At 35.1% G+C, this 22,132-nt stretch overlaps 2 long non-coding RNA genes across 19 annotated transcripts in view; one reads left to right on the plus strand and one right to left on the minus strand.

Moving 5' to 3' along the window:
* Positions 1–22,132, minus strand: part of LOC102154499 — a 310,721-nt gene that overhangs the window by 126,473 nt on the left and 162,116 nt on the right. For 15 of the 18 annotated variants that reach the window (XR_005374236.1, XR_005374230.1, XR_005374220.1 and 12 more), the window contains one exon: positions 11,613–11,660. The exons of the other annotated variants lie outside the window; for them this stretch is intronic. This is a non-coding gene — a long non-coding RNA (uncharacterized LOC102154499). The remainder of the gene's footprint in view (positions 1–11,612; positions 11,661–22,132) is intronic. 18 annotated transcript variants of the gene reach the window in all.
* Positions 1–22,132, plus strand: part of LOC119877281 — a 47,492-nt gene that overhangs the window by 13,342 nt on the left and 12,018 nt on the right. The window lies entirely within an intron of this gene.

The raw sequence follows: 22,132 nt of genomic DNA on the forward strand, positions 1-22,132 counted from the left end.
TTGTACTACAAAGCTGTGGTCATCAAGACAGTGTGGTACTGGCACAAAAACAGACACATAGATCAGTGGAACAGAATAGAGAATCCAGAAGTGGACCCTGAACTTTATGGGCAACTAATATTCGATAAAGGAGGAAAGACTATCCATTGGAAGAAAGACAGTCTCTTCAATAAATGGTGCTGGGAAAATTGGACATCCACATGCAGAAGAATGAAACTAGACCACTCTCTTTCACCATACACAAAGATAAACTCAAAATGGATGAAAGATCTAAATGTGAGACAAGATTCCATCAAAATCCTAGAGAAGAACACAGGCAACACCCTTTTTGAACTCGGCCATAGTAACTTCTTGCAAGATACATCCACGAAGACAAAAGAAACAAAAGCAAAAATGAACTATTGGGACTTCATCAAGATAAGAAGCTTTTGCACAGCAAAGGATACAGTCAACAAAACTAAAAGACAACCTACAGAATGGGAGAAGATATTTGCAAATGACATATCAGATAAAGGGCTAGTTTCCAAGATCTATAAAGAACTTATTAAACTCAACACCAAAGAAACAAACAATCCAATCATGAAATGGGCAAAAGACATGAACAGAAATCTCACAGAGGAAGACATAGACATGGCCAACATGCATATGAGAAAATGCTCTGCATCACTTGCCATCAGGGAAATACAAATCAAAACTACAATGAGATACCACCTCACACCAGTGAGAATGGGGAAAATTAACAAGGCAGGAAACAACAAACGTTGGAGAGGATGCGGAGAAAAGGGAACCCTCTTACACTGTTGGTGGGAATGTGAACTGGTGCAGCCACTCTGGAAAACTGTGTGGAGGTTCCTCAAACAGTTAAAAATATACCTGCCCTACGACCCAGCAATTGCACTGTTGGGGATTTACCCCAAAGATACAAATGCAATGAAACGCCGGGACACCTGCACCCCGATGTTTCTAGCAGCAATGGCCACGATAGCCAAACTGTGGAAGGAGCCTCGGTGTCCAACGAAAGATGAATGGATAAAGAAGATGTGGTTTATGTATACAATGGAATATTACTCAGCTATTAGAAATGACAAATACCCACCATTTGCTTCAACGTGGATGGAACTGGAGGGTATTATGCTGAGTGAAGTAAGTCAGTCGGAGAAGGACAAACATTATATGTTCTCATTCATTTGGGGAATATAAATAATAGTGAAAGGGAAAATAAGGGAAGGGAGAAGAAATGTGTGGGAAATATCAGAAAGGGAGACAGAACGTAAAGACTGCTAACTCTGGGAAACGAACTAGGGGTGGTAGAAGGGGAGGAGGGCGGGGGGTGGGAGTGAATGGGTGACGGGCACTGGGTGTTATTCTGTATGTTAGTAAATTGAACACCAATAAAAAAAAAACAAAACAAAACAAAAAAAAAACAAAACAAAAAACAAAACAAAAAAAAAAAATAAATAAATAAATAAAATCTTTAAAAAAAAAAAAAAAAAAAAAAAAAAAAAAAAAAAAAAAAAAAAAAAAGATTCTGGTGCCCTGAGTGGATTAGCCAGCTAAGCAGTTATATGTGTATGATACAGTCCTAATGGGGCTTAATTCTGTCCTTGTACATGCTATCCAAAGGAAGAACAATATAGCCCAAGAAACAAAAATCAAAACTATTTCAAAAATAAGTATTTTATCCGACTGTACTTTTTAACTCCCTAGAAATAAATTTCCTTTCCTAAATATTTTATACTTACCACTAAATGTGAAATCTCTTTGCTTTACCTGAGGACATCTCAGCAAGATTGGGAAGGAAAGACAATTGTAGAACTACTTTACATGATGCTTGCTCAACTGACTTTATAATGCGATGTATGTCCTGAGACGGAGAATATGTACTTTTAGAAAACATAGTAATTCTTATCAACCTTGCAGTGTTTGCTTTAGTAAATCAGTACATCAACATCTAAAACTGTGTATTCAGATAGAGAATAGTAGGTGGTTTCCTCCGTAGAATAGTCTTTTGTGTACTTGACATCTCTTTTTCAACTTACATTTAGCCTCCTACTCATTTCTTCATATCTTATCTCCTCAGGACAGTTGGGATTTATTTGGATTATTAATGTCTCCTTTACAGGGGTATTATCCCCACAAGGCTATTTCTTATTCTGATATGAGCATATAAAGCTAATCTAAACATAGTGACATCTTTGACATTAGAAGAAAATCTGTTCCGAAAAACATCCTGGTGAGACTTGAGGAGGGCGGGGTGGGGCGCCGAGAGGTAAGGAGCACAATGTGCTCTCCAATCAATCCAGCGCTCCAGGGAGATTCCTAGAGCGATTTTAGGATGAACATTTTCACCTCATGGAAAAACCAAAGCAGTTTTAATTGTACATAACATTAATTTGTAAGTTAGAGATACTGAGACTGAATGTGATTTATGTGTGGAATTTACTCTGGATTCTCAAAACATGGTATCATGCCCATCTCTACATACTGAGTGGTGATGGCAAAGACACTGTGGGTTCTTTGTATTATAACTAAGTCATGTATCTGGAGTTTTACTCCCTCAGCAAGATAACTTTTTCCATTACATATAGGATCACATATAAGAATTAATAAGATTAGGGAAGAGAAAATGACAGCTGAGTATTTTGATAGTATCAGAAGAGGAAATTTAGCTGAGGAATAGAGAATAAACTTCCTGAAAAAATTGGTAGAAACTCAATTTCTCTCATGAATTAATTGGGTTCTACCATTTTCCATAATTCAAGGCTCTGGATGGTGGCTTTCTATTCTGGAACCCATTGGTCACTAATTGAGGCCAAATAGAGGGGGTGGGGTGGAAATAAGATACACAAGAGTATATTTGCTTCCTTTATGGCAACCACTAAAAATCATTGAATTCATAAAAAAGGGTTGCTCAATAAAATGTAATACTCTTGTAATAAATTCAAAGTTATTTTTCACCCTTTTATCACATTTTGTATCCAATTTGTCACTGATTCCAGTTTTTCCTTTTTAAAATGCTTTTCAGATTTTCAGTTTTCTGTCTTCAGGATTTAGGACTGTACTCTTGTGATAACAATAACAAATTTTAGTCTGACTCTAGCTCAGTCTCCATATTTTTTATCTGTAAATATTTGCAGACTGATTAAAGGTTTTAGTTACCTAACATAGTGTGACTATTGTCTACAAGAATGTCAAGTACAGATTACTCTAACTTTATATTTAGAATGCATCTCAGTGAGAATAGTTGAATCTTGATTTTTATCCAGTGTGATCATTTCTGCCTTTTAGTTGGAGTCTATAGTCTACTTTTATATTATCAAATCTGCCATTTGATACTTATTTTCTATTTAGCTCATGTATTTTTTTATTGTTTCCTTTCTACTTTTGGGTTAAACAAGTTTATATTTAATATTATGACTCATCATTTGGCCTTTTTTTGCTATACTTATCTGCATTATTTCCTTTAGTGGTTGCTCTAAAGATTATAATAGAAATCATTAAATTATCATAATCTGCTTAGAATATTATTTTGTGTGAAATATAGGAACTTTGTAAAAATAGAATATTTTCATTTAACATTCTGCTTTTCGTGCTATTATCAGCATTTATATCTATATGCTTTGTATACATATCATATAGCAATAAAGTTTTGCTTTAAATAGGTTATAAAAATTTGAAAATAAAATTACAATGTTTGTTCTAGAGATTCAAGCTGGTATCCTTTTCCTTTAGTGTGAATTTTTTTCTAACATCTTACAATTCAAGGTGCTTGAGATGAATTCTCTATTTTTTTATTCATCTAAAAATGTTTTTAGGGACACCTGGGTGGCTCAGCGATTGAGTATCTGCCTTTGGGTCAGGACATGATCCCAGCGTCCTAGGATGGAGTCTTGCATCAGGCTCCCCGCAAGGAGCCTGCTTCTCCCTTTGCCTATGTCTCTGTGTCTCTCGTGAATAAATAAATAAAATCTTTTAAAAAATGTTTTAAAAAATAAAATGTTTTTATTTTGCCCTCTGTTTTGAAACATAGTTTTTCTAGATAAAGAATTGTTTTTCCTTCAGCAATTTAAAGATGTCATTCCATTTCCTTCTGAACTTTATTATTTCTGACAAGAAGACCATTATTCTTAATTACCTCTTACACTGTTTTTTTTTTTTTAATTTTTTAAAGATTTTGTTTATTTATTCATGAGACACAGGGAGAGGCAGAGACACAGGTAGAGGGAGAAGCAGGCTCTTTGCCGGGAACCCAATGTGGGGAAATATTTGTCTTCTCTAATATCTAAAACAAATCTGCTAACTCAGTTGTGCTCTAACTACACTGATGGAACACCTAAGCTGAAACCCAATGGTGCTCACTGGGCTGCTACAGCTATTCAACATCAGCACCAGCTCTGAAGAACCAAAAATGTATGTAATAACTCTGGCTGGTGGGTAGTATTTTTCCTGGTGAACCTTCTACTTCTGCTGGCTTTGGGGCTCTTGGCAATGGCCTATCTGCTTAGTCTACCATTTGGTACACTACAGACTAACCATTTAAAGTAATCTTCTTTGAGGCCACAAACAGTGAAACAAATCATGGCTAGTAATGGAGCCATCCTGGACTCACACAGATGTCCATGGTCAGAGTCCATTCTCTGATGAGACCAACTGCTTGAATTTGCACTATTCAGATTGCCACCATTATCGCCTGGATTCATCACCAAATAGGGCAAGACATTCACCATCATAGGTTTGAACAATATAAAGGATTATTTCTGATACAGGTTTCCTTCTGCCATTTCCCAGATTCACGACCCATGCCAAAAGTGGGACCATTTATCTTATGGTGTGGAAGACCATACTAGACAGGAGAGGGCTCTTTATCCACACCTTGTAAATTGACTAGAGCAAGAATTTGACTCCTTATGAAGGCAATAATGGTGATTTATCACTACATACTTTTTCTTTATCATGTTTCTATATGCTCAGCTATATCTGGCCACAATTATGATTCTTAAAAACGATCCTTCCCATGTGTTTGGCCTTCCAAACCATTAGCAGCCTAATCGGTGAGTTTCATAATAAAAATCACTTATGTTTTTATAATATTTTTTATAAATTTTATTTATTTATTCATGAGAGACAGAAAGAGAGGCAGAGACATAGGCAGAGGAAGAAGCAGGCTCCATGCAGGGAGCCTGATATGGGACTTGATCATGCCCTAGGCCGAAGGCAGATGCTCAACTGCTGAGCCACCCAGGCATCCTAATAAAAAGCACTTAAAGAGTTGTTTATTAAGGTTGTGGGTGAAATTTACATATTTCCTTTCACCCACATATATCTGATATTGTATGTTGCAACAGACTCCTCAAGAAATGACAAATAATTTTTTACACTGCCTTTTCTTACTTTCTCATGATCTACACATCCTAGTAGGACAGTTTGGTCACTGAATGCAGCTGTCCCCAACAAGAGACCATCTCATTGTGGCTGCTTCTTGGGTAATGATTAAGATCTAAGGGTAGAAGGTTATACAGACCTATTTTGAAAATTCAGAATTCCTCCCTTGCCATTCCTGGGCATAAAGCTTTTCACTTTCCCCTAATGGAAAACCTAGGTCAGCTTGGCTGGGACCCTCTTTGGATGGCAGCCCCGCTAAAAGGGGACATATAAAGAAAAGGAGCTTAATTCTGGTTCACACACCCAGGCTCTCTTATTGGATTGACATAGTCCTAGGTCATAGGATAATAATCTCCCAAGTCCCTCTGCTGTGGAGCCCACCCAGGATAAATGTGAGGAAATAGGTTTCTGTAAGTTTTATAAAAATACCTTTTTTTTCTTTCATACTTAACCTTCCTAAATGAGAAGGCTAGGTTTGAATAGGTGAGATTATAAAAAAGGTGAAATTACTGATACTGAAATGGGGCATACTGATTGTGTGATGATAGAAAACTAACATTCTGGCTTCAAGAGGAGGAACACCTCTGACACCAGAAAGGAGGTACATTAATAATATTTCTCAAAATCACCCCTGGAGCCTGTTTCACAAAGGAATGTTCTCTGATTTCGCATTCCAAAAATGTTATAAGAACTCTATATTGAAAAGGCTACTTGTTGTATCATCCCTCATGAAGTACCTGTAACTATAATTTGATTGTCATCTCCCTTAACATTACTGAAAAGCTGATTGGAAAAAAGCAGCTCCTGTACCACCCATGCAAAATATCAGCCAACACATCTGGATGTTTTCCCTACCCTCACTGTATCAGTTCCATGAGGCAGACTAATTCCATGCAACTTATAGCATAGACAAACAGGACAGGTTGGATTGACTTCCCTCAAGCAATTCCTCTCAAATAAGGACTTGACTAAATTAACAGAATTGGAGACCCTAAGATTCACTAGCCAGATAGTAGGCCAAGTAGAAGTCCAGTCAAGCTGTAGCCCTGACAAATGTAGGTCCTACTTTGGGGGCACCAACAATTATAAACACCGCTTTATTCCAAGGTACCATGCACATTTGCTCATGTGTAACCCAGGCATTATTTTGACTTCTTCCTGACAACATGATGACTTGACCTTAGCAGATATTTGAGTATTTCAGAGAACACTACCAGTAGATAATGTAGCCCTCATACACCTGTGGAGATCTCCCTAAAATTTGATCACCCTTAGTTACTCAGAGGAGATTCTTACAGAGATAAAGTTCTCATCATTTATGCACATCCTATGGGCAGTTATTTCTACAATGAGAGTTTTCCAATTTGAAAAGGTAATATGAAATTTATCCTTAACTTAGCTGACTTGATCACTAATATTATCTTAGCATTCAGATAACCAACAACTCAATGGCCAGAGTTCTGATATATGATCAAATTACCCCTACGTGGGACAAGATTAAGTCTGTATCATCAAGGTTACACTTTATTATACCCAGATTAAAGGTTTTAGACCAAGTAAAAAGATTAATTCAGAAATTTAAGAAAGTTACTTAGGATTCTATGGTAGACCCTGATAGTTTATGGAATTTATTCAGCTAGATAAGTCCAGCTGGAGGGCATAGTTGATACTGCAGATTGGCCTCCTCCTGCTACTTTAAGTCTTGGTGATGACAGTCTTAAATAATTTTTGAAACAAATTCATGAACTTGGTTCCAGCCTACATAGTTCAAAGTAATAACGGTGGGCATACACCTGGAGAAATTCACCAGGAGCTGACACAGTATCAAAAAGGGGCAGATATTGTTGGTAGAGGGTTCTCCAGGGATCTCTCATGTTTTTGCAGGTCTCATAAAGAAGGCAGTTACTAGCCTATTCTCTAGCTATCTTCGTAAGGATGTTTATACAGAGAATAGCCTTGAAAGACAGAGCCTAGTGTTTCCACTCAAAGCAAAGAGCAAACATGCTCGTTCTCAAATATAACATTTCCCTCCTGAGCAAAGGACAGACATATTATGAAATATTAGGGTCCTAATCACAAAGTTTTTCTCCTCTAACACAACCCACAGCAGGTACAAGCGCTGTTTTTCCTCACATAGACGAGTAGAAATTGGGACTTGGATACCCAGTGCAAACATAAATGCAGATACTTTTGCTACCACTACAAGTGATAGTCATTTCTGAACCAGGGTTCTTATGTAGTCTACCCTGCACCAATGAAGCTGTGGCAGGCTAACTTGCTAGTTTGCAAGAAGAGTAAAATCTCCAAGCCTTCAACATTCTTGATAATGTTTAACATTATACGTAAGCAGCTAATATAGTTCCTGGTACAATGAATATCCTTAATATTAGAAGCTGTTGGATATTATTTCCCATGTGTATCACAACAACCAGTACATAAGGATGCTTAATATATATGGACAGAGGGATTGGTCACATGTTTTGATGAAATTACTGTGAAATAGTTTCATAGCCACTATAATGTCATAAAAGAATGACTTTCGAGTATAATTGGATAGCCAAAAATAAATTAATAGCCAGCTCTGGATTTTTTTTTTCTTTTAGTATAACACATGTCAATCAGAACAACAGTTCTCACAAGGTGACTATAGTTTTTGCTTAATTTTCTATCCAGCAGATGTCAATAGTAATCTTACTAAGCTGACAGGCCTAATTTTCTTTCTTTCTTCCTAAAGTTATTTTTTTCCTAACATATTTTAGACTTAAGAAATTCTCCTTTGAATTAGGTTTCAATAGCTATCCAAAACTTTTGGTAGTGTAGTAATACATGTTAACTAAAGATAATATTTTCATAGCATAATGAAGGACAATGCTCAAATCTTTATATATCTTTAAACATCAGCTAGACACTTGGGAGAATTCTTGTCTAAGATATACTGGACATACAGTGAAAGGATACTGGGATCTATTAACTAAAATCAGAATGAATTTATATCTATAGCAATATTTAAATACTTATCTAATACAGAAGGTTTTGTGTTTTGTTTTGTTCTTAAAGAAAACAACAAGAAGAAGAATGAGGCACCTATGTAGCTTGGTTGGTTGACTGTCTGACTCTTGATTTTGGCTCAGGTCATCATCTTAGGGTCATAAGATCAAGCCCTGCATTCAGCTCCATGCTCAGCATGGAGTCTGCTTATCTCTATCCCTTTGCTGCTCTCTCTCTCTCTCTCTAATACATAAATAAAATCTTAAAAAAGAGGAAGAATGGAGTCTCTATTAGATTATTACACAAAATATTTTCTATTCTTCCTTATGGGAGGATTACATACCCCAATTTATTAACTTCAGTCTTATCTAGAGCTTGTTTTAACCAATAAATATTTAGCAGAAAGGATGCATGTTATTGATGAGTACAAGCTTTTGGAACCAGCATGCCCTTCTGAAATTGTTCCCTTTTTCCTCTGTGATGACACTTTTATATATGTATAGAAGTTATTTAAAAAAACTCAACCAAAAAACGTTTTACATGTATAAGCATCTAGTTGAAATCCATAGTAAAAGTTTATAATGATTAGAACAATTTACATAATAAAAGCTGATAAAATGAATGTGCTTAAAACTTTCTCTCCCTACTCCTGACCCCATTGTGTAGGTTAATATTTCATGACCATATTTTTAAAATTTATATTCTACACCATAATTTCCACAACCATTTAATCCTACATGTAAGTAAATTCAATGCTTTTTAAACCATGACTTCCTCTATCACTGGTGTCTTAGTTTTAGTTTCTGGGGTTTAATTTTTAAGTAGTTTTGTTTTTCAAAGGCCAAAAATGTATTAAATTTTGGCATATAATGAGGTACTTTACATATAATACAATGCATATTTTAAGTGTAGAGTTAAGCTTGAAGAAATTAATAAGCCAATGTACTTACCACTCTAATCAAGATACAGAATATTTCCATTAACCCAGAAGGTTTCCTTGTACTCATTTTGAAACAATGACCTGCCCTGTTACTCCCCACTCTTGACACAAAAACAGCCACTGAGAGGATTTATGCTACCCTATCACCATAGCTTACTTTTGTCTTTTCTAGAGCTTCATTTAAGAACTTGTACAGCAGTGGTACCTGGGTGGTTCCAGTTAGGTGTCTGCCTTCAGCTCAGGACATAATCTCAGGATCCTGGGATTGAGCCCCTTGTAGGGCTCTCTGTTCAGTGGGGAGTCTGTTTCTCTCTTTTTCCCTCTATGTGCATTCTCTTTTGCTCTCTCAAAATCTTTTTAAAAAATTTACAATATATATCCTAATGTTTGGCTTTTGTTCAATATGATTTTTTTAAAAATCCATCTATATTGTTGAGTGTATCTGTGATTCACTCCTTGTTATTGCTGAAAATCATTCATTGTGTAAATTTTCCCAAAAGGTCTTTTTCCGTTTACCAGCTGATGGCTATCTGAGTATTTTCCAGTTTGAGGCTATCGTGAATATGGCTGAAATAAACATTCTTTTACAATTTTTTGTGGATATTTTCATCTTTCTTTGGTGAACAGGAGTGAAATTTCTGGTTCTTTATGTTGGTATTTAAGAAATTACTAACCTGTTTTCCTGAGTAATGGAACAATATTACACTCAAATCAGTGTTTGAGAGATCCAGTTGCTTCATAACTTCTATGTTTGACATTGTAAACTTAATTTTACCCTTTTGCAGTCTGTGCAAAATGGAGTGTCATGATTTCAGTGTGCATTTTCTTGATGACTAATAAGGTTGAAGATCCTATCATGTGCTAATTAGCTATTCTTATATTTTGTAAACTGTCTGTTCCAGACTTCTCATTTTAAAATGGATTAATTTTCTTATAGTTGATTTACAGTAGTTGTTTATATATGTTGGACAAAAGTCCTTTGTCATATGTAACCATTATGTGTTTATATTTTCATATGTGTCATTTTTTTTTTTTTTGCATGAATAACCAGTTTGTCAAATCACATTTGTTGAAAAGCGTTCTTTTCTCATTATCTTGGCATCTATCTATTGACTGTATAAGCATTGGTAAATTTTGGACTCTAATATTTATCCTTACACCAAGACTACACTTAATTTCTGTAATTTTCTTCTGTACTAATTCAGTTCTGCTCAATTCTGCTTCCTTCTCTTTAAAGTTGTTTACAAAAGTATTCTTCATTATATTTCTACGTGCAAATATCAGTTTCTGTTTCTCAGGAAACCAAACCTTAGAATAATCCAACTATTACTAAAATTTTCTGTATACTTATTTATTGGCTTTCAAAAGTAATCAATTAGCAAAAAGTATTCAAATATCCAAGTAGGTGTATGGAATTGCCCATTTTCCTTTTAGTCTGTCTTTTTTTTTTTTTTTTTTTTTCTTTGCAGGGGAGAGGCTTGATTTATTTTCAAATTCTCTTATTTTTAGACAGGATTTTTTTCGTTTTTATGACTATGACAATACCTTCTCTTTTTTCTAAGGTTTATTCCTGGTCTTCAACTCTAGTTTGATATTAAAGCAATCATACTAGCTGTCTCAAGTTTGATATTTGCATAATATTTTTATTCTTTTTTAACACTTTAAAAAAAACACTTTTATATTTAAAGTAACCTAAATACTTAGAGTATCTTTATATTTATATGCCTCCTTTATTAACATAATAGAGCCATATGTTTTTATCCAGTGTGATCATTTCTGTCTTTTAAAGTGTTTTGCCCATTTCTATTTATTGTAATTATTGCTCTGATTGGGTTTAAGTCTACCATGTTACTATTTGACTGCTATTGTCTTCTTGCAGTTAACACAGTTTTCTTTTCCTTTTTTATTTTTGAGGCAAAATATGCATAATAAATTTAGAAATAACGAGGAATTTGGGGCAATAAAAAATATGTGAAAATTTAAAAACACACTCCTAAATAACCAGTGGGTCATACGAATAAAATGATGTTAGGAAAATACTTTGATAGTAATGAACAACATACCACAAGACACAACATACCAACCTTACAGAACAAAGCTAAAACAGTCCTTAGAGGGAACTCATTTAAGTAATGTTAAAAACAACCCTCCCATTGTAGCAACTGACAAAAAGAGAAATCAACCAAAACCAAACTGTAGAAAATAAGATTAGAATAGATAGTGAAGTACCAAATAGCAAAATATAGAAAACTGATGAAACCAATAGCAGGTTCTTTGAAAAGATCAGCAAAAATTCACAAACCTTTATCTGGATTGACCAAGGGGTGGGGGGCGGCGGATGACTCAAATTCTAGAATTAAAAATGAAAGAGAACATTAAGAGTGGTCTGACAGAAACACAAATTGTAAAGGAATACTGAAGCATTGCATGATATGAATAGACGTATTTTTTAAAAAGTCACAAACTCCTAAAACTAATGCAAGAAAAGATAAACGACCTAACTAAATCTATAGTAAGCAAACAGATTTAATTAGGACTAAAGAAACTGCCAACAAAGAAAAATCCAGGAACATGGGGCTTCATGGCTGAGTTTTTCCAAACATTTAAAAAAGAATTACCATTTTTCCACAAGTTCTACCAAAGAAGGAAAAAAAAGAAGGAAATAATATTCTCCAATGCTCCTTGGCTGGTATTATCTTGATAGCAAATAAAATATCACCAGAATATTACAAACCAATTTCTCACTTACATGAACACCAAAATCCTCAACAAAACATTAAACTAAATTGCGGCCTATGAAGAATTATACAACATGATTAAGTGGGATTTATCCCAGGAATGCAAAGTTGACATAACATTGGAAAATAAGTTAATGTAATACACCATTATCAATAAAGCATAAACAGAAAAACTACATGATAATCTCAATAATATATAAGAACTTGACAAAATCTAACCCCCTTTCATGATAAAAAAACACATAGAAAAGTAGAAATAGAAGCAAACTTCCCCAATCTGACCAGTTGCATCTCTGAAAAATGTATAGCTAACATTATTCTGAATAGTAAAAGACTAGCTTCTTTCCCCTAAGATCAGGAAACAGTTCCTAGAAAATGTTCACTCTTGCCACTTTTATTAAACATTGCATTGGAGGTTCTAGCCAGGGCAATTAAGCAAGAAATAAATGTCATCCAGATTGGAAAGGAAGAAGTAAAACTGTATCTGCTTGCAGATATCATAATCATGTACGTAGAGGAGCTTAAGGAATTCACTTACAAACTGTTAAAGCTTACAAGGAAGTTTCATAAGATTACAGGAAACAAGAATATACAAAAAAGAAGTCAATTGCATTTCTATACACTTGCAATGAACAATCCGAAATAAAATTCCATTTAAAATAGCATCATAAGCAATATTTGGGTATAAATTTAATGAAAGAAGTTCACAATATATAGGCTGAAAATTACAAAATATTTGATAAAAATTATAGATCTAAATAAAAGAAAACATTTCATAGTAACTGATTAGAAGACAGTGTTATTAAGATGAGAATATTCCTCAAAATTATTTAGAGATTGAAGGCAATTAATTACTTTGAGAATCCTAGTTGATTTCTTGAATTATGAAACTGATTTAAATATTCACGTGGAATCCTGAGGGACCTAGAGTGGCCAAAAACAATCCTAAAACAGAAGAAGAAAAAAGAAAGAAAAGGACAAAGAAGGAAGACTCTTCCTAATTTCAAAACTTACTGCAAAGCTAGCATAATCAAGACAGTAGTATTGGTAGAAGTATCTATAGATCAAAGGAATAGAATTTGAGTCCACAAGCCCATGTGTCTATGGTCAATTGATTTTCAACAACAGTGTCAAAATCATCTAATAGAATAGGGTTAATAACAGTCTTTTCAATACATGATGCTGGAACACCTAGAAAATCCCTCATTAAAAAAAAATTATCCCAGATTCCCCACTCAAAGGCTATTTTTAATAGATGAATATATATGCTACCAAATGGATTTATATGTGCCTTTATATACATATGTGACAATATACAAATACAGTTTTTATATTATTATGCTCAGATTGTATACTGTTTGCCATTTCATTCATGAAAGGACATATCTTGAATAATAATAGTTTTCACTTATAAATCACTTTTTGGTTTATAAGTGACTTATTTTATGAGCTAGGTAACATTCTAAGTCCTTTATATCTTAAAATAATCCTCACAGAACCCACAATGAGTGCTATTACTGCTCACATTTCAGGACAATGATACTGAAGTATCTGTAGTAAATAATTTGGCCAGTTTGGACAGTTGAAAAGAAGCAGGGCTGTGACACAAAAACAAGTCCCAGAGTTCACAGTCTTGACTCTCCCTCCACTGGCCTACCACTGGAAAAGTTGGAAGAGTTGAGGTCTTTATTTGAAATAGCATGTTTTCTACTTATTTTTATCTGCTCCCATCATCCAAAACACTTAGGTTGAACCATTTTGTATGTATTTCAAGCAATGTCTCATGAATATTTTGGTGTGATTTATATTACCAAAGAGAATGAGGTGGGGATGGAACTATGAATTATTTTCTGATAGCCAGAATTTTAGTTTGTTTGTTTGTTTGTTTGTTTAGTCTTATTATTTATCTGTTCACTTGTCTGCCTGTCCATAGCATGGTCAAGTTCTATATTTTATCCTGTGCCTAGCAAAGTGACTCTACACTAGTTTGTTGGATGAGTGAATAAATGAATGGACAATCTCTTATGAATTATTACCATATTGAGAATAAGTCAAACAGTTCACAAAACTGCGAAGATCAGATGAATAAACTTTGAAGTGCTGAAAAATGAGAAGTGTCATATTGTTTTCCCTCCTTCCCTTACATGAATCTTTGCAGAGTAGGTACTTTAAAGATACCTGACCATATATTACAAACCCCTAAGTATTCTTTGATCTCAATTTCTGTATCCTGACTCTTCTAAAGAGTAAAATGTCTCAAACTTTGTTTTCTGATTCCTTAGCTTAATGAAAACTTTCCCTGTTCATTAAATTTCAGTTGGTCTTTGAAAAAGACATCCTGGCTTAGTGGCTATGCTTTATTTTGTATCTTGTCTGTTACTCCAGGCTTCAAAGGAGGAAGCACTGGGTCGTTCCACTCCTTATTGACTGCTCCTCCCTGGTTCTGCACTGACATGTTGACATGATGAAATGATTAAAGGGTCTGAAAAACAGAGCACAAAATCTTGAATGTGTGAAATACTTATCAAAATTTCATAGTAATTAGGAGCTAAGAAAAAATGTGGCTGCTTAGAACTTGGTAGACTATCAATGTGACGTAGATTTCTTTTGAGATTTTTAAACGGCCTGAGTTCATTAAGAAGACTCAAAAACTTCAAGTTCCACTGGGACCAAAAAATAAATAAATAAAGTCTGTAGTATTAGGTGTATAGTATCCTTTAGATATGAGTCTCTATTTGTAAGTGGTGTCTTGGAATTGATTACACTAGAGTATCTATGACCTTACCCCCCTCCCCTTCTTGCAGGAAAGTAGTCATTAATTCTTCACTTATTTGCCTTTTTTAGTTTATTTATACTGCCAGACACTATAATAGCCATGGGGATAAAATGGTGAACAGCATCGACACTGTATTTGACCTTGTAGAGCTGACAGCTTGGTTACATTTTCAGTTTTTACTGTCATTTACAAGTATTTAAATGTTTAAGCTTCATGATCTCCTATAAGATAATTATGTGGACAATGGTAGTTCTCAATCTGGGAATATTAAAGATGTTTCCATTTTTCATTAATAAATCAAATATGCCTATAAATATCTTTTCCTTAAGTATTATTTACCTTGCCAAAGGAAGAGTTTTAAGGTAAAAATACTCATTTAACATAGGGCTAAGGTAATATGTCTCATTAGGGAAGTCATAAGTGTTCTGTGTGAATTTGCACAAAAGAAGTGATTAAAAAGCCTAACTAGAAGGCCTATGATTTAGGAATCACTTTCCCTGTATTAGGGAAGTAGGTGGGATATCCATTCATTCTTAAACTAAGGTGCCTTTTTTATCTACCAGGAACCTATTATTGGTGCCCTATTTATAGCCTAGGAACATCAGTAACCTGTTTTGTTTCATTAGACATATGACAAAGGACATTTACTCCAGCTTCTGTGGTTCTAGAGGAACCGAAAAACTTTAATGCTTGAGAACACTTTGGAAATTCTGGATGGTAAAATACTGAAAATACTGAGAGTCCCTATGACAGGAAATTGAAAAATAATAAAGTAGAGGATTGATCTGGAAAGATGGAAGGGCTTGAGGGCTATATAATGAAGACAAAATATGATCAAGAGTTGAAGATGGGTTGCCAAGGGCCTAATGTCTCTCACCCTCACACGACTTGATTAAGTGCAATTAATCTTGGAAAACCAATCTCTCTAGTCTGTTCCGATTGGAATATTATAACCAACTCACCATAGCCACAGCTAGGAAGAATAAATGTTATTACTTCATAATTCCCATTACAAAAGTCTCAGGAGAGGAAACAAAATTTGAGCTATTCCAACTGGAATACACAACACCTCAGCTGAGTTTTATCCATTTCTTTGCCATTTCTTCAGGTTGTACAAAAATGGAAATAATACAAAGTATTCTGCTCTCACTATAGCTCATAGTGAAGAAGGAAAAAAAAAGAAAAAAATTAATTTCTGGAGAAAGAGTCTAAAAGTTAACCACAATATATCAGAATAAATAGCTTATGTAGATAGAGACTTCCAAAAAGAAGAATAGAAAATAAAGCAATCTTGGCAACTAGGCCAACCTAAGAGGGAAAAAGATGGATGAAAACAGGAAAAAGGAAGAGACAGGAGGGAAGAAGACAAAGAAAGAACAGGCCCATAAGAAAATTCCACATGAAATACAATATGCTTATTTGTCTTTGTCACCTTGATAAAGACAATATGTTGAGTTCAAAGTTATCTGTTAAAAATGGTGGAGACACCAGAATGAACCTGGGTTCTGGGAAATAAAACTTCAAAAAGAGGAGGACTCAAGGTGGGGCATGGGAAGATCCTGAACTCACTTCCTCCAACAGATGCAATTATACAGTTACATATGGAATAATTTCCTCAGATAAAGCTCTAAAAACAGCAACAGAGCCTCCACATTAAGGACAATGGAAGAGCATCAAGATAGGTAGGAGTGGCAGAGAGAAGGTCTCACCAAAGAAGAGAAAAACTCTACTCCAGGAGTGGCATTCCACATTTGGAAGGTCATCTCAAAAACAGACCGTTGTGGAGTTCTGGTTGAAGACAGTAGAGTAGAAAGACCCTGAACTCCTCTCCTCCACGGAACACCAAATTATATCTATTAATACAACAATTGCTCCTCAAGAGCTGAAGGCTGACTTAATAGCTACTGAACAATAACAGATACATAGAGTGGTAAGACAATAGCAAGGGAGATGGAGACATGATACCAAAGGGAACCCCTATCCCCAAAACAGCAAATAGTAGTGGAGAAGGATAGTACTGAGGAACTGGGAACCTATTTCTGTCCTTGAAAAAGAAAAAGCCATGATTTAAAGGAGCAAAAATCTTATAAAGAGTTAACATTAGAATTCTGCCAAATGGCAGAGGAGCTGTAGAAATACTTTCCAAATCAGAGGGACTGAAGAATCACACAGTTTACATTCCTGCACCACCTTAAGAGGCTAGACCTGAGCAGGGACTAGATATCCTAACAGGCAGGTCAGCTAATCACAATAAGCGACTGAGCCCAGTGTTCAAAAACCTACATCAGCTCTGGGTGTGCTGAGATACACACACAAAAGCTGGAGTTTAAAAGGGCTGCTGAGCTATGGGAATGTTCTCTTCCCTTCCACCTTAAAACACCAGATTAGAACATAATCTGAAAGTAACTAGCATATACAGACACAGCATCAGCGAGCCAGCCAAAGTCACCAAAAACACAGTCTACATAGGGACACCATATACAAGACCACTCCAAGTTTAAGAGAGGTATCTGTTTGCCTAATCCACAAAAACAAACACAGAAAGTTGAGCAAAATGGAAAGACAGAAAAATAGGCAAAGAGCAACAACCACTCTCAGGAAAAAAACTAAAAAACTAAAACTAAAACTAAATGAAACAGACAAGCAAAATCTTGATAAAGAACTTAAAGTAATGATTATAAAGACACAGTGGACTGGAGAGAAAAGTGGAAGAACTCAGTGAGACCTTTAATAAAGAGAAAATGTTAACGAGAACCAATCATAGTTGAAGAATACAATAATTAAAATAAACAGAGGAAATCATCAGTAGATCAGAGGATGCAGAAGAAAGCGCCAGCAATTGGAAAACAGGGTAATAGAAACTATAGAAGCTGAACAGCAAAAAGATTAAGAGATTAATCACTTAACAACATTAAGTGATTAAGTGAACAAATATGTGCATTATAGAGATTCCAGAAGAGAGACACTGAGAAAGGTATAGAAAACTTACCTGAAGAAATACTACATGAAAATTTCACTAAGAGGCAGGGAAATAGATATCCAAATCCAAGAAGCACAGAGTTCCCAACAAGATGAACCATGGAGACCAATATACTATGGCACATAATAATTGAAATGTCAGAGATTAAAGATAGAGAATCTTAAAACCATCAAGAGAGAAAGAAAAATTACAAGGGAAAACCTACAAGACCATCAGTTTATTTTTCAGCAGAAACTTTGAAGACTGAAAGGACTGACATGATATATTCAAAGTGCTGAAAGGAAACAACCTAAAACCAGGAATATTCAACTAGGCAAGGCTATCATTCATATTTGTAGGAGAAATAAAAATGTAAAAAGATAAATGAGTTTAAAGGACTTTATTGCCCAAACCAGCCCTATAAGAAGTGTTAAAGGACATTTTTAAGTAGAAATGGCCATAATTAGATGCAAGGAAATTTAGAATAAAAACATATAAAAGATGACAACATAAATACATAGCATGTGAAAGAGTGAGTAAAAGAGGAAGAGAAGGGATAAACAAAAAAATTTTAAGAATGTTTGAACTTAAGTGACCAAATTAATATAGACTGATATTTACTTAGAATGTTATATAGGAACCTCACGGTAAGTACAAACCCAAAACCTATAACACATACAGTAAAATAAGTACAAAGAAAGCCAAACATAACACTACAGAAACTCAGTCACAAAGAAAGAACAAGGACAAAGAATAGCAAGAACTAGAAAACAAATTTAAAAATAGCAATAAATACACACCAATAATTACTTTGAAATAAATGATCTAAATGCTCCAATCAAAAAACATAGGGCAGCAGAATGGATTAAAAAAAACAACAAAAATAAGACCAACAAAATATGCTGTCCATAAGAGGCTCACTTCAGTACTAAAGACAGACACAGACTGAAAGTGAAAGGGTAGAAAAATATTCATCATGCAAATAGAATGAAAAAAAGAAGGCAGAAGAGCCATATTTATATCAGACAAAATAGATTTAAAACAAAAACTGTAAAAATGAGACAAGAGGACATTATATGATTAAGGATCAGTCCAACAAGAGGATATTACAATTGTAAATATCTACACACCCAACCCTAAAGCATCTAAATACGTAACACAAGTGTTTGAACAGACATGAAGGGAGTAAGTGATAGTAATATAATAATAGTATGGGAATTTAACACCCTACTTATATCAATGGATAGATCATCCAAGAAGAAAATCAATAAGCAAACAAGGTCTTTGAATGGCATGTTCAACTAGATGGATGTAACAGATATATACAGAATGTTCTATCCAAAATACAGAATACACATTCAAGTCCACATAGGACATTTTCCAGAAGAGATCACATATTAGGCCATAAAACAAGTCTCAATAAATTTAAGAAAACTGAAATCACACCATGCATCTTTATCACAATGGTATAAAACTAGAAATAAGTACAAGAAAAATAAACTGGAAAGAAACCCCCCACCAAAATGTGGAGATTCAACAACATGATACTATACACTCAATGAGTCAGCCAATCAAAGAAGAAATAAAATACGTGGAGACAAATGAAAATGAAAACACAGCAGTCCAGCAGAAGACTTTGGGACACAGCAAAAGTACTTCTAAAAGGGAAATATATAGTAATACAGGCAACACAAAGAACTCATAGTTGAATTAACTTACAAAACAAAAACCCAACTCACTAAAAAAAAAAAAAAAAAAAAAAAAAAACAGAGGATCTGAACAGATATTTTGTCAGAGAAGACCTACAGGTGGCCAACACACATGAAAAGAAGCGCAACATCACTAATCATCCAGGAAATGCAAATCAAAATCACGTGATGTCACCTACACCAAATAGAAGGACTAAGATCAAATTGATAAGAAACAGCGAGTGTTGGTGAGGATGTGAAGAAAATGCACTGTTATGCACCATTGGTAGGAATATAAATTGGTGTAGTGACTGTGAAAAAGTGTATGGAAAATAGAAATGCCACATGATGCAGTAATTTCACTACTGGATATTTACCTGAAGGAGATGAAAACACTGACTCAAAAGGATATATGCACCCCTATGTTTATGGCAGCATTATTTAAAATAGCCAAAATATCGAAGCAACCTAAGTGTCTATCAATAGACAAATGGATAAGGCAAATGTGATATATACACACAATGGAACATTATGCAGCCATAAAAATGATGGGATCAAGCCATTTGAGACAAAATAGGTGGACCTAGAAGGTTATTATGCTAAGTGAAATAAGTCAAGCTGGGAAAGACAATTACCTTAGGACTCCACTCATATGTGGGATCTACAAAATAACAATGAAAGCAAATGAATAAACAAAAAGCAGAATCCAATCAATTAGAAGAACTGATATTTGCAGAGGGAAGAAGGTTGGGAAAAAATGGTTGAAGGGAAGAAGGAGATCCAGGCTTCAGTTATGGAATGAATAAGTCACAGAATAAAAGGCACAGCCTAGAGAATATAGTCAATAATATTGTAATAGCAGTGCAGCAAGAAAGATGGTTGCTGTACTCGTGATGAATATAGCATAATCCATGAACTTGTCAAATCTCTAAGCTGTGCACCAGAAACGAATGTAATATTATGTGTCAACTATATTAAAAAAGGAAAAAGAAAACACAAAACTTTTCCCTGAGGAGTCGTGGGTTGGAGCTCTGTATCAGGTACTCCATCCCTTAGATCCTACACAGGAGAGATGAAACCCCAAAACCAGACTTTGAAAACTAATAGGGATTATGCCAAGAAAATCATAGAGCTGTAAGGAATGGATAGCCCAATATTAAAGTCCTCACACACAGTCTCACTTGCTCCAGGACCCAGAGATAAAACACCAATCACAAAAGTGCCTAGAACCATAGGTGACAGAGACTTACTAGCCCTGAGACATCTATCAGAGAGGCAGAAAACTGCCGAGCCTCTGGGAAGGAAACTGTTGAGCACCATTTTTTGCAATCACATCCTACTTTAGCATTTCTGATCCTGGTGGGTATCATCTTTGAATGGTCTAACCTGCTAATGTTGGTGGGCATGCCCTGCCAACCCCCCATAGCTGAGGCAGCCACTGAGGCACCTCAGCAAACTAGGTTGGGAGAGAATGCCCCACTTGCTACTACAATTGCAGCAGCAAATACAGCTGCTCAGACAGGCAGGCCTTAGAACCCCAACCACCCCCATAGTCACAGTGGATAGGTGAGGTATCCTAACCAGTCAGGCCAGGGGGGAGAGCTCCAAATACTACCAGAGCCCCAGGCAGCTGAGATAGGGGGAAATCCCACATACCATAATCCCAGAGTCACTGCCCTGCAAGAATAGGCAAGTAGAAACCCGCACAACCAAAGGGTCAATGAAAAATTAAAGAAGAAATCAAAATATGCTTCAAGAGAAGTTAAAATGGAGCTACAACTTTCCCAAAATATATACAATGTAGCAAAAGCAGTTCATAGCAATAGAAGCTTACCTCAAGAAAAAACAAAAATCTCAAACCACCTAATTTTATACCTAAAAGAACTAGAAAAAGTATAACAAAGCCTCAAATTAGAGGGAAATAAAAATCAGAGCAAGCATAAATGAGGTTAAAAAAAGAGAAATGCTCCAACTATAGCTGTTTTTTTTTTTTTTAATTGATAAACCTTTAGGCAGACACAGCAAGAAAATGAGGGCTCAGATAAAGTCAGGACTGAAAAGAGAAGTTTCAATTAATACCACAGAAATAAAAATGATCATAAGTATCTCCTATAAACAACCTACACATTGGACAATCTAGAAGAAATGGATAAGTTTCTAGAAACCTACAGTCTGCCGGGACTGAATAATGAAGAAATAGAAAATATGAAGATGAATTACTGGTAATGATACTGACTCAATCAAAAAACTCCAATCAAAAGTCTAGGGTGCTTTATAGGTAAACTTTAAAGAAGAGTTAATACTTATCCTTCTTAAACTATTCCATACTAGAAGAGGATAAAATGTTTCCAAACTTATTTTATGAGAATAGCATTAGCCTTATACCAAACCAGAAAAAGATACTACAAAAAGAGAACATTACAGACCATATCCCTGATCAACATAGGTACAAAGATGTTCAACAAAATATTAGCAAACAGAATTCAACTATACATTAAAAGGATCATACACCAGAGAAGCAAGAGTGACATTCACAAGTCAACAGGATACACCATAAAATAAAACAAAGAATAAAGATCAGAATAGTGGCCAAGTATCAGATTGACCTGGATGTCTGCTTCTCAGCTAAAGTGAACAAATCCAGCCTGATAGGTTTAGGGT

Source organism: Canis lupus, chromosome 19, assembly GCF_011100685.1.
Source record: "Canis lupus familiaris isolate Mischka breed German Shepherd chromosome 19, alternate assembly UU_Cfam_GSD_1.0, whole genome shotgun sequence".
NCBI classification, from domain to species: Eukaryota; Metazoa; Chordata; class Mammalia; order Carnivora; family Canidae; genus Canis; species Canis lupus.